This window comes from Scyliorhinus torazame, chromosome 21, assembly GCF_047496885.1.
Source record: "Scyliorhinus torazame isolate Kashiwa2021f chromosome 21, sScyTor2.1, whole genome shotgun sequence".
NCBI lineage: Eukaryota > Metazoa > Chordata > Chondrichthyes > Carcharhiniformes > Scyliorhinidae > Scyliorhinus > Scyliorhinus torazame.
In genome coordinates, this window is record NC_092727.1 from 130,166,540 (window position 1) to 130,179,809 (window position 13,270).

Below are 13,270 nucleotides of genomic sequence, written 5' to 3' on the forward strand. Positions count from 1 at the left end.
CAGTGCAGCACTCCCTCAGTACTGACCCTCTGACCGTGCAGCACTCCCTCAGTACTGACCCTCTGACAGTGCGGCACTCCCTCAGTACTGACCCTCTGACAGTGCAGCACTCCCTCAGTACTGACCCTCTGACAGTGCGGCACTCCCTCAGTACTGACCCTCTGACAGTGCAGCACTCCCTCAGTACTGACCACCTGACTGTCAATACATTTTAAGCATTCTAGGTGATGATTAGAAAAACAACTCCCTGGCTCATCACCTCGTAGATGAGTTCCCACTCAATCGCTGGACTCACACATCTATGAACTGTGGGAATTCTCAAACATTCAAATTTCCAGCTGCCATGGAATGCAATAGAACCGGTTTGAAAATAAAATGCAAGCAAAGTGGCTCCTGAACATGCAAAGTCTCTGCCTGATCATTATTCTCCGACCTCTGATGTCTGACAGGAATATTGTAATCGACATTTGGAGGAGTACTAACTATCCGGCAGTCAGTGCCCATAAAACTGCATCCTGACGAGCCGTCATCATGAAAAGAAAGGTGTCCATGCAGCGGTCAACCATTTCAGAACAAGCTGGAGATCATTTTTTCCACTCCGAGGGCTGTGAACCTTTGGAATTATATAACTTAAAGGACTGTGGAAGGTCAACCAATTAGTATATTTATCGAGCATATTTAACGAGCATATTTAATGAGTATATTTGTGCACTAAGAGAATCAATGGAGATGGGAATAATGCAGTGAACGTAAAGTGAAGGTGGTGTGAAAGATCTTGGGCGGGATTCTCCGACCCCCCACCAGGCCGGAGAATCGCCGGGGGGGGGGGGGGTGTGAATCCCGCCCTGACGCCGGCTGCCGGATTCTCCGGCACCGGTTTTTTGGTGGGAGCTGGAGTCGCGCCGCGCCGGTCGGGGGCCGTTGGCAGCAGCCCCCCCCCCCCCCGCCGCGAATCTCCGTCCTGCGATGGGCCGAGTGGCCGCCCGTTTTCGGCGGGTCCCGCCGGTGTAAAATACACCAGTTCCGTACTGGCGGGTCCTGGTTCTGCGGGTGGCCTGCGGAGTCCTCGGAGGGGGGGGGGGGCGTGGGGGGATATGGCCCTGGGGGGGGGGCCCCCATGGTGGCCTGGCCCGGATGTAAGAGTCCGCCACGGCCGGCGCAGGGAAGAAACCCCCTGCGAATACGCCGGGATGACGCCAGCACACGCTGGCGCTCCTGCGCATGCGCCAACTCACTCCGGCCGGAGGAGGCCCTTCGGCACCGGCTGGCGCGGCGCCAACCCCGCCAGCGCCGGCCTTGCCCCTGAAGGTACGGAGGATTCCACACCTTCCGGGTGGCCCGACGCCTGAGTGGTTCACGCCACTCCTTGGCGCCGCTACAGCCCGCCCCGCCGGGTAGGGGAGAATACCGCCCCTTATTTCTTTCATGAGTTGTGGACTTCCTTTTTTAAAATTTATTTACGGGATGTGGGCATCGTTGGTTAGGGCAGCATTTATTGCCCATCCCTAGTTGCCCTTCAGAAGGTGGTGGTGAGCTCCCTTCTTGAACCACTGCAATCTTTGACACTCACTGTGCTGTTAGGGAGGGAGTTCCAGGATGTTGCCCTCGCGACAGTGCAAGAACGGCGATATATTTCCAAGTCAGTGTGGTGAATTCGAGGGGAACCTCCAGATGTTGATGTTCCCAGGTATCTGCTGCTCTTGTCCTTCTAGATGGTAGTGGTTGTGAATTTGAAAGTTGCTGCCTTAAGAACCTTGGTGAGTTCCTGCAGTGCATCTTGAAGATGGTACACACGGCTGCCACTGTTCATCGGTGGTGGGGGGTTTGAATGTTTGTGGAAAGGGCAGCAATCAAGTGGGCTGCCTTGTCCTCGATGGTGTTGAACTTCTTGAGTGGTGTTGGAGCTGCACTCAAGGCAAGTGGAGAGTATTCTATTAATAATAATCATCTTTATTATTGTCACCAAGTTACATTAATGCTGCAGTACTTCTGACTTGTGCCTTGTAGATGGTGGACAGACTTTGGGGGTTCAGGAGGTGAGTTACTCGCCAGAGGATTTTCAGTCCCTGATCTGCTCGGGTAGCCACAGTATTAATATAGCTAGTCCAGTTCAGTTTCTGATCAATGGTAACTCCCAGGATGTTGATTGTGGGGCATTCAGTGATGGTAATGCCATTGAATTTCAAAGGGCGGTGGTTAGAACCTCTCTTGTAGGAGATGGTCATTGCCTGGCACGTGTGTGGCGTGAATGTAACTTGCCACTTGTCAGCCCGAGCCTGGATATTGTCCAGGTCTTGCTGCATTTGGACAGGGACTGCTTCATTATCTGAGGAGTCGTGAATGGTGCTGAACATTGTGCTATCATCCACAAACATCCCCACTTCTCATGTTTTGATGGAAGGGAGGTCATTGATGAAGCAGCTGAAGATGGTTGGGCTAGGACACTACCCTGAGGAACTCCTGCAGTGATGTTCTGGAGCTGAGATGATTGACCTCCAACCACCACAACCATCTTCCTTTGTGCTAGGTATGACTCCAATGGAGAGTTTCCCCCCTGATTCCCATTGACTCCAGTTTAGCTCGGGCTCCTTACTGCCACACTCGGTCAAATGCTGCCTTGATGTCAAGGGCAGTCACTCTCACCTCACCTCTGGCATTCAGCTCTTTTGTTCATGTTTGAACCAAGGCTATAATGAGGTCAGGAGCTGAGTGACCCTGAGGGAACCAAACTGAGCAGGTTATTGCTGAGTAAGTGCTGCTTGATAGCACTGTTCATGACTCCTTCCATCACTTTGCTGATGATGGAGAGTAAACTGATAAGGCGGTAATTGGCTGGGTTTAATTTGTCCTGTTTGTTGTGTACAGGACACACATGAGCAATTTTCCACATTGCTACGTAGATGCCAGTTTGTAGCTATACTGGAACAGGTTGGCTAGTGGTGCGTCAAGTTCAGGAGCATAAGTCTTCAGTACTATTGCTGGGACATTAAAACACTCCTTAAAACACATCTTTATCCAAAATGTTAATTGTCCTTCTTCTAATGTCGGCGTTTGGCTTTGTGTAATTTTTAAAGTATGATTTCTGCTAAATGCCCTGGGAGGTTTTCCTGCAATAAAGGCTTTGAAAACGTGCAACCTGCGGTTCGGAAATCAAGCAGACTAAATATTTAAAAAGGATTAGTGTTGCAGGAAGATACAGGAATTGCAATGCTTGCTAATTTCTGTGATGTGGAGATGCCGGCGTTGGACTGGGGTGAGCACAGTAAGAAGTCTTACAACACCAGGTTAAAGTCCAACAGGTTTGTTTCAAATCACAAGCTTTCGGAGCACAGCTCCTTCCTCAGGTGAATGAAGAGGTAGGTTCCAGAAACATATAAATAGACAAATTCAAAGATGCAAGACGATACTTTGAATGCTAGTTTCTGAGCCGGGAGCTGGCAGGGGTTAAACTGCAGCGGCCTCCCGCCTGCCCGGCTCACAGGCTTTGATTGACAGGAGCGGGAAAGGCACCTGGGCTCGCACTCAGGCCAGGTGTGGCTTCGCGCAGCCGCAGAGAGGAGGCCAAGGTAATTAGCATAAAGGCGTGGTCCCGCCCCGCACCGTATGATTGATATGGGCATGGACGAATCAGAGATCCGTCCCGTCCCTATCCGACCAACCAGCGCCCGAAGAAGGCAGGTCCAGCCACAGGGGCGGGGAGTTCTGATGATTGACAAAGGTTCAGCCAATGGGGGCGGGCGGGAGGCTTTGGATTGGCAGCGGTTTGACCCAATGGGCGCCTTCTCGGTGAGCGCTGTCCAATGGGCGGGCGCCGGGGGCGGGCTCTGGGTGTGTCCCCCTCCCAGCGCCTCTTTGTTCAGACTGAGGCGGCGGCCGGAGTGCGAGCGGAGCGATTGGGAGCGGCGGCCGGAGCGGGGGGCGAGTGAGCGGAGCGGCGGCCGGAGCGGGGGGCGAGTGAGCGGAGCGGCGGCCGGAGCGGGGGGAGAGTGAGCGGAGCGGCGGCCGGAGAGACTGAGCGGAGCGGGAACTGAGGGCACGGACGGCGGGCAGCAGGTACGGAGCTCGGTGTCAGGGGCGCGCGCAGGCCGGATTCGGACACCTGTGAAGCCAGGTTCGATCTGGACATGGAGCTGGGATGCGCTCCGGCCGCCTGACCCCCTCTCTTCCCGGTGTCCAGGCGCCTCGCTCGGCCGCCGGGGGTTTCCCCGGGGTACTGGCAGGCGTTTCCTGGTCGAATAGCCGGCGGAGGGCAATCCCACTTTCCCTTTCCATTCCCTCTTTCCCACTCCCATTGCCTCTTTCCCATTCCCACTTTCCCCACTACCATTCGCACTTTCCCACTCCCATTCCCTCTTTCCCATTCCCACTTTCCCCACTACCATTCCCACTTTCCCATTCCCACTTTCCCCACTACCATTCCCACTTTCCCACTCCCATTGCCTCTTTACTATTCCCTCTTTCCCATTCCCACTTTCCCCACTACCATTCCCTCTTTCCCACTACCATTCCCTCTTTCCCATTCCCTCTTTCCCCACTACATTCCCCCTTTCCCACAAACTTTCCCAGTTTGATGTTGTCCCCCGGCTGCCATTTCCAGAGTTGGGGAAGTTTTGTTGTGTTTTCCTTGTTTTGTGTCCCTCTGCCAGAGAGCTTCCAGTGTTTGTTCTGTGGTGTCGGGAGAGCTTTGTCCAGTTTGGGTGGGGATTTGTTCCTGTAGGTGATTGTGAGGGGTTCTGTCAGGGCAGGGAGAGGGGAGACAGGCACTGAGACGGGGACAGCTGAATGATTCCTGCAGGGTGAAGTTCAAGTGGCTTTATTTTTAGTGTTTTAGAAATTAAATTGAAGCCTTTTTGTGGTTCATAACCATCTGCTGTTGGCAAATGATTTATTGGCAAAGAAGAGAAAAACTGAAATTGTCTAGTGTTTTGCCAGAGTCATGTTGCTGTTACAGAATAATATTGTCGAGAATACTCATAACTTACAAAGGAAATCTGTACTTTGAAGGGAAAAACATTGTAAGAGCTATCGTCGATGTTTTGTGATTTACATATAGGACTGTGGGAGGAGGTAGTTACAATGGTATTATCTCATCTACAGGTTAGTGTGATCTCAAACAAGACAATTCTGAGTTACTCAAACTTGCAATGCAGCCATTCCCCATTGCGTGTTCTGGCTCTTTGGTGAAATTGTATAATTAATCCTCCTCCCTGCTCTTTCCTCACAACCCTCACTATTTCTCCAAATAGGGGCACAGCTCTAGCAGATCCTGTGTTTTCTGGCTTTGTCACAGAGAGCTACCCTGGTTTTAATCTGTCGATGCTGTGCAATTTTATAAAGTGAACAGTACTGATTGAGACCTTTGAACATTTCTGGGGAATTAGTGGTTTCAATTGGGAATGTTTGTGTATCGTAACAGGGCAATCAAATTAGGGTTGTGTGTAAAATGAACACCTAGAGGCTGTGGATTATTTAGCAGCATTTAATGAGTGAAGAGCCTTGCTGATGTTGTAATTCTCTGTAGAGTGCTTTGGGAAGTCCCTTCAGTGAAAGGTGCTGAAGGGATTTGGGACAGGATACACAAAGGTGACTGAAACTACTGTATGTATGTAGGGTAAACACCAATCGAGACTGGGTTCGGCTAGATGACCAATTTCAGTATTTATGTGCTGCTCCTTTGCATTACTTTTCCTGGTCACATAGCTCTCATCAAAGTTAACATTTTTGAGCTGGGGAGAAATGTTTGAGATGAAGAGTCTCGGGAGGCAGGCTGTGTATGCATCTGGTTTTTTTTTTTTATAAATGTTTTATTGAAAATTTTTTCCCAAACAACAATTTTTCCCCTCTTACAAAGCAAACGCAACAATAACAATACAGAAATTTTAAACAATACACAAGTAACAAAACCCCTTTATCTTTGACCTAAACTAAACCCCCCCTCCCCCCCCCCCTCCCCCTGGGTTGCTGCTGCTGGTCATCTGTCTTCCCTCTAACGTTCCCCTAGGTAGTCGAGAAATGGCTGCCACCGCCTGGTGAACCCTTGAGCCGATCCTCTCAGGGCAAACTTTATCTGCTCCAGTTTAATGAACCCCGCCATATCATTTACCCAGGCCTCCAGTCCGGGGGGTTTCGCCTCCTTCCACATGAGTAGGATCCTGCGCCGGGCTACTAGGGACGCAAAGGCCACAACGTCGGCCTCTTTCGCCTCCTGCACTCCCGGCTCTTCCGCAACTCCAAATAGAGCTAACCCCCAGCCTGGTTTGACCCGGGCCTTCACCACCCGCGAAATCACTCCCGTCACTCCCTTCCAATACCCTTCCAGTGCCGGGCATGCCCAAAACATATGTGCGTGGTTTGCCGGGCTCCCGCCACACCTCCCACATTTGTCCTCCACTCCAAAGAACCTGCTCAATCTTGCTCCCGTTATGTGTGCTCTATGTAGCACCTTAAATTGAATCAGGCTAAGCCTGGCGCATGAGGAAGAGGAATTTACCCTGCTTAGGGCATCAGCCCACATACCCTCCTCTATCTCCTCCCCTAGTTCTTCTTCCCACTTTCCTTTTAGTTCGCCCACCGACTCCTCCCCCTCTTCCCTCATCTCTCGGTAAATCTCTGACACCTTGCCCTCTCCGACCCACACCCCTGAAAGCACCCTGTCCTGTATCCCCTGTGTCGGGAGCAATGGAAATTCCCTCACCTGTTGTCTAGTAAATGCCCTCACCTGCATATATCTCAAGAAATTTCCCCGGGGCAACTTATACTTTTCCTCCAATGCTCCCAAGCTCGCAAAAGTCCCATCTATAAATAAATCTCCCACCCTCCTAATTCCCAACTGGAACCAGCTCTGAAATCCTCCATCCATTCTTCCTGGGGCGAACCTATGGTTGTTCCTGATTGGGGACCCCACCAGGGCTCCCCGCACCCCTCTCTGTCGCCTCCACTGTCCCCAGATATTCAATGTTGCCGCCACCACCGGGTTCGTGGTAAACTTTTTAGGTGAGATCGGTAGCGGCGCCGTCACCAGCGCCTCTAAACTCGTCCCTTTACAGGACTTTCTCTCCAGTCTTTCCCACGCCGCTCCCTCACCCTCCATCATCCATTTACGTATCATTGCCACATTGGCGGCCCAATAGTAATCGCCCAAGTTCGGTAGTGCCAATCCTCCTCTGTCCCTACTACGCTGAAGGAACCCCCTCCTTACTCTCGGAACTTTCCCTGCCCACACGAAGCTCGTGATGCTCCTGTCTATTTTATTAAAAAAGGTCTTAGTGATTAGTATAGGGAGACATTGAAATACAAATAAGAACCTCGGGAGGACCATCATCTTAATTGCTTGCACCCTGCCCGCCAGCGATAGAGGCTGCATGTCCCACCTCTTGAAGTCTTCCTCCATTTGTTCTACCAACCGTGTCAGATTAAGTCTGTGCAAGGTTCCCCAGCTCCTAGCGATCTGAATCCCCAGGTATCGGAAGTTTCTTTCCACTTTCCTTAGAGGCAAGCCTTCTATCTCTCTACTCTGGTCCCCTGGATGTATCACAAATAATTCACTCTTTCCCATGTTTAGCCTATACCCCGAGAAATCCCCGAACCCCCTCAAAATTCGCATAACCTCTATCATTCCCCCCGCTGGGTCCGACACGTATAACAATAGGTCATCCGCATATAACGAGACTCGGTGTTCTTCTCCCCCTCTAATCACCCCTCTCCATTTCCTGGAGTCTCTCAACGCCATGGCCAGAGGTTCAATTGCCAACGCGAACAACAATGGAGACAGCGGGCATCCCTGTCTTGTTCCCCTATATAGTCGGAAATACTCCGATCTATGTCGACCTGTAACTACGCTTGCCGTTGGAGCCCCATAAAGAAGTCTAACCCAGCTAATAAACCCGTTCCCAAACCCAAACCTCCTTAACACTTCCCATAAATACTCCCACTCCACCCTATCAAATGCCTTCTCTGCGTCCATTGCCGCCACTATCTCTGCCTCCCCCTCCACTGGGGGCATCATTATCACCCCTAATAGTCGTCGCACGTTAACATTCAGTTGTCTCCCTTTTACGAACCCTGTCTGATCTTCGTGCACCACCCCCGGGACACAGTCCTCTATCCTCGATGCCAGCACCTTTGCCAACAATTTGGCGTCCACGTTCAACAATGAAATGGGTCTATAGGACCCGCACTGCAACGGATCTTTATCCCTCTTCAAAATTAACGATATCGTCGCCTCCGACATCGTCGGGGGTAGAGTCCCCCCTTTCCTGGCCTCATTGAACGTCCTCACCATCAACGGGGCCAACAAGTCCACATATTTTCTGTAATACTCCACCGGGAACCCGTCTGGTCCTGGGGCCTTCCCTGCTTGCATGCTTCCCAGTCCCTTAATAACCTCGTCCACCCCAATCGGTGCCCCCAGGCCTACCACCCCCCGCTCCTCCACTTTCGGGAACCTCAATTGGTCCAGGAACTGCCGCATCCCCTCCTCTCCCTCTGGGGGTTGAGACCTATACAGTTCCTCATAGAAGGTCTTGAACACCTCATTTATCTTTCCTGCCCTTCGCACCGTGTCTCCCCTTTCGTCTCTAATTCCTCCTATTTCCCTCGCTGCTGCCCTCTTTCGCAATTGATGAGCCAACAGGCGACTCGCCTTTTCCCCATATTCATACCTCCTCCCCTGTGCCTTCCTCCACAGTACCTCCGCCTTTCTGGTGGTCAGAAGGTCAAATTCCGTCTGGAGTCGTCTCCTCTCCCTGTACAATTCCTCCTCCGGGGTCTCTGCAAATTCCCTATCCACCCTTAAAATCTCCCCCAGTAATCTTTCCCTTTCCTTGGCCTCTGTTTTCCTTTTGTGGGCCCCAATGGAGATCAGCTCTCCTCTGACCACCGCTTTTAGTGCTTCCCATACCACTCCCACAGGGACCTCGCCGTCGTCATTGACCTCCAGGTATCTCTCAATACACCCCCGCACTCTTGCACACACTCCCTCATCCGCCATCAGTCCCACATCTAATCGCCAGAGTGTTCTCTGCTCCCTGTCCTCTCCTACTTCCAGGTCCACCCAATGTGGGGCATGATCCGAAACCGCTATCGCTGAATACTCAGCTTCTTCCACCCTAGAGATCAACGACCTTCCCAAAACAAAAAAATCTATCCGGGAGTACACTTTATGGACATGGGAGAAGAAGGAATACTCCCTAGCCCTAGGTCTAAGAAATCGCCATGGATCCACTCCCCCCATTTGGTCCATAAACCCCTTAAGTACCTTGGCCGCTGCCGGCCTTCTTCCGGTCCTTGAGCTGGATCTATCTAGCCCCGGGTCCAGCACCGTATTAAAGTCCCCTCCTAAAATCAAGTTTCCTACCTCCAGGTCCGGTATACGCCCCAGCATCCGTCTCATAAATCCCGCATCGTCCCAGTTTGGGGCATACACGTTAACCAACACGACCTCCATTCCCTCCAGCCTGCCACTCACCATTACATATCTACCTCCGCTATCTGCTACGATGTTCTTTGCTTCAAATGCGACCTGTTTCCCCACCAAAATGGCCACCCCTCTATTCTTTGCGTCCAGTCCTGAGTGGAACACCTGTCCCACCCATCCTTTCCTTAGCCTAACTTGGTCCGCCACCTTTAGGTGCGTCTCTTGGAGCATAACCACGTCTGCCCTTAGTCCTTTCAAATGCGCGAGCACTCGGGCCCTTTTTATCGGTCCGTTCAGGCCTCTCACGTTCCACGTGATCAGCCTCACTAGGGGGCTACCTGCCCCCCTCCCGTGTCGACTAGCCATTACCTTCTCTCGGCCAGTCCCATATCCCGCCTCCGCGCTCCCGCTCGCTCCCCCAGCGTCGCACACCATCCCCGCCCACCCACTCTTTAGCCATTTCCTTTTGGATTTCCGCAGCAGCAACCCAGTTGTCCCCCCCCCCCTTCTCCCTCCCTCCTCCCCTCCCCGCTAGATCTCTTTCTAGCTTGATTGCTCCCCCCATATTACTTCCGTAAGTCAGCTGACTTCAACTGACCCCGGCTACTCCTGCTCACTCCTCGACCTCCCCATGTGGGGAACTCCCATCCGCCTTGCGCCTGTCTTCCCGCCTTATTCTTTCTGGTGCGGGAACATCCCTTTACCTGACCCGCCTCTTATGGCGCAGCTCCCTTTCCCCTCCCCCTCCCCTTCCCCATTCTCCAACTATGTCCCGTCTTTCCCCCCTCACCGGCGCCCACATTTCCCCAATGTCTCCCCCCTTCCCTGTTTACTTCTCAATTAACTTCCACCGTAACATTAACAATAACATTTCCTGCAGCATCAGTCCCTCAGTTCCGATCCAATTTCTCTTCTTTGATGAAGGTCCATGCTTCCTCCGCCGTCTCGAAATAATGGTGTCTCTCCTGATACGTGACCCATAGTCTTGCCGGCTGCAGCATCCCGAACTTCACCTTCCTTTTATGCAACACCTCTTTGGCTCGGTTGAAGCTCGCCCTCCTTCTCGCCACCTCCGCACTCCAATCCTGGTATACCCGTACCACTGCATTCTCCCATCTGCTACTCCGCACCTTTTTAGCCCATCTCAGGACCTCTTCTCTATCCTTAAGGCGGTAAAATCGCACGATTATCGCCCTGGGTGGTTCTCCCGCTTTTGGTCTTCTCGCCGGAATCCGATTTGCCCACTCCACCTCCAAGGGGCCCGTAGGGGCCTCAGCACCCATCAGTGAGCTCAGCATCGTACTTGCGTACGCTCCACAGTCCACTCCTTCCACACCCTCAGGGAGACCCAGTATCCGAAGGTTCTTCCTTCGCGCTCCATTTTCTAGGGCTTCGATCCTTTCAGTACACTTTTTATGAAGTGCCTCGTGCGTCTGTGTCTTAACCGCCAGGCCCAGGATCTCGTCCTCAATATCTGTCACCTTCTGCTCCACCACACGGAGCTCTGTCTCCTGGGTCTTTAATGTCTCCTTGAGCCCCTCAATTGCCTGTAGCAACGGGGTCAGCACCTCCCTCTTCAGCAGCTCCACGCACCGTCTCACAATTTCATGCTCAGGCCCCCATGTCGCCTGCGCTTTCTCCGCCGCCATCTTGTACTTCTCTCTTTCTGACCCTTTGGTCGACGATTCCTCGCGCTGCAGCCGCCGCCGCCGGTTTTTTCCTCCTTCGTTTGGGGGGGACTCCCTTCTCACACGCCCCACACCGGGTTGCGTCGTCGAAAAATTCCCCGTTGAGGCTCTTAAAAGAGCCCGAAGGTCCGTCGGAGCTGGAGCCGCCGAAGCGTGCGGCTAGCTAGGCATCACCGCAACCGGAAGTCCCTTCAGTGGCCTTGATGAGGTCTTTTCACAGTTGTTCCCTCTGCTGCTAGAATTCACCTTTGATACAGGTCCTCAGGTCAGCTTGCAGCTTTAAGCTTGCCCTTCCCCCGCCTGCATGCTGGAAGAGGCCCTGTTTATCCTGTAGTTGCAGCCAAATCTTTCACTGTTTCTGCGTGTGTCTGGCAACCAAGAGACATACCCTTCCTGGGGGACACTGTCGGGGGAATATTGCCGCCTTCTTCCCACACCGGGAAATGTCAAACAAATGCCGTGGGGGCCCTGTAAAAGAGCCCAAAAGTCCGTTCCAAGCAGGAGCTGCCGAATATGCGACCTAGCTCTGCATAGCCGCACCCGGAAGTCGTATGCATCTGGTTAATGAGCATGCCAATGTTTAGTGGGCTGGTTTGGTCATGTTACAGTACCCAGCTGTTTACATGTTTCATGGATTTGAAGATTTTGTATAGATGTCCCATGTGTTTGGCAGTAATCTGATTTGTTGTATCCTTTGAATGCATTGTGGAGCCTTGAGTTGAAGCAGGTCTGTCTGAGAACTCTGGAGAGGCTTTATTCCTTGAAATATTTTTTACACCTTGCAGTTCATCTTTATTCCATTTTCTCCCTCCCCGCCCTTTCTCTTTTGAAGGCAGCGACTCAGTTGACTAGTTTATTATTCAGGTAGCTCTTCAGAGGGGAGAGTTATATATTGACCTTTTTAAAATATGCATTTCCTGTCCACAAACTCACTTTTTGGGGGCTGCGTTTCTTTAGTCACCATTTAATTAGTTTGGGAATTATGTGAATGTACCCAGTGCTGTGATTTCAGGCACTGCATTCACAGACTCTGGCTTAACACTCAGACCAGTTATTCAGATACAAGTTGTTATCATGCTTGGTGCTGGCTGAAATGAGTTTAGGATTGAACCTGAGTTAGAATTCATAGAATTTACAGTGCAGAAGGAGGCCATTTGGCCCATCGAGTCTGCACCGGCCCTTGGAAAGAGCACCCTACCCAAGGTCAACACCTCCACCCCATAACCCAGTAACCCCACCCAACACTAAGGGCAATTTTGGACACTAAGGGCAATTTATCATGGCCAATCCACCTAACCTGCACATCTTTGGACTGTGGGAGGAAACCGGAGCACCCGGAGGAAACCCACGCACACACGGGGAGGATGTGCAGACTCCGCACAGACAGTGACCCAAGCCGGAATCGAACCTGGGACCCTGGAGCTGTGAAGCAATTATGCTATCCACAATGCTACCGTGCTGCCGTTCTCTCCTGGTCTGTGACTAAGGATCATGTTTGTTAACCCACTGATTTTCTACTGGATTTATTGGGATGTTAGTGCCATTTGCCCCAGATTTGTGACTGCTGCAAATCACTATAAACTTGCCTAATTCATTATTCCTGGGTACAGGATCTATGCTTAAAACCCATTCCTAGTGTTTATTGTACACTACAATTGCTCTGGGTTTGCTAGTGGTTGTGTGTTGGAGCCTGACTGGCCCTATTATAAAATCATTGTAACTCTGCCAGTGGATCTCTCTCTTCTTTAAACCTGTATGATTCAGTTATGAATCTGCTGTGAAGTACTGATGTAACAAAACCTGTCAGTTATGAATGATTCATCAACTCCCAAAGCTGTCGTCCTCGGTTGGAAGTTCCTTTTGACAGCACAGCAGTTTCTTTCTTTCCGAAGTCAGTGTGGGCAACAAGGGCGTGTGCAGTGAAAAAATCCACCTGATTCTTAACTAGGATCAGCTGCACTCTTTCAGACTGTCTGTCTGCCCCACACATACATACACACCCATCTCTATTACAAAGTACTGGGAGCACATCAGATAAAGCTGCCCTTCCCCTGAGGTACACAGTGCTACCCACGCTTTGGTAAAGGCCAAGAGGATTGACATTTAAAATCTTGTCTCTATTGCTGCTGCTGCTGAGAACTTGTGGCTGGAACAGTCGTGTCCCTAG

At 51.6% G+C, this 13,270-nt stretch overlaps 1 protein-coding gene across 2 annotated transcripts in view; it reads left to right on the forward strand.

Moving 5' to 3' along the window:
- The first annotated feature begins 3,907 nt into the window (after nt 1–3,907).
- Nucleotides 3,908–13,270, forward strand: part of LOC140398676 (junction plakoglobin-like) — a 72,877-nt gene continuing 63,514 nt past the window's right edge. The window contains exon 1 of one of the 2 annotated variants that reach the window (XM_072487656.1): nt 3,908–4,053. The gene's annotated coding sequence lies outside the window, so the exon portion shown is untranslated. The remainder of the gene's footprint in view (nt 4,054–13,270) is intronic. The other variant, XM_072487654.1, reaches the window with a different exon arrangement.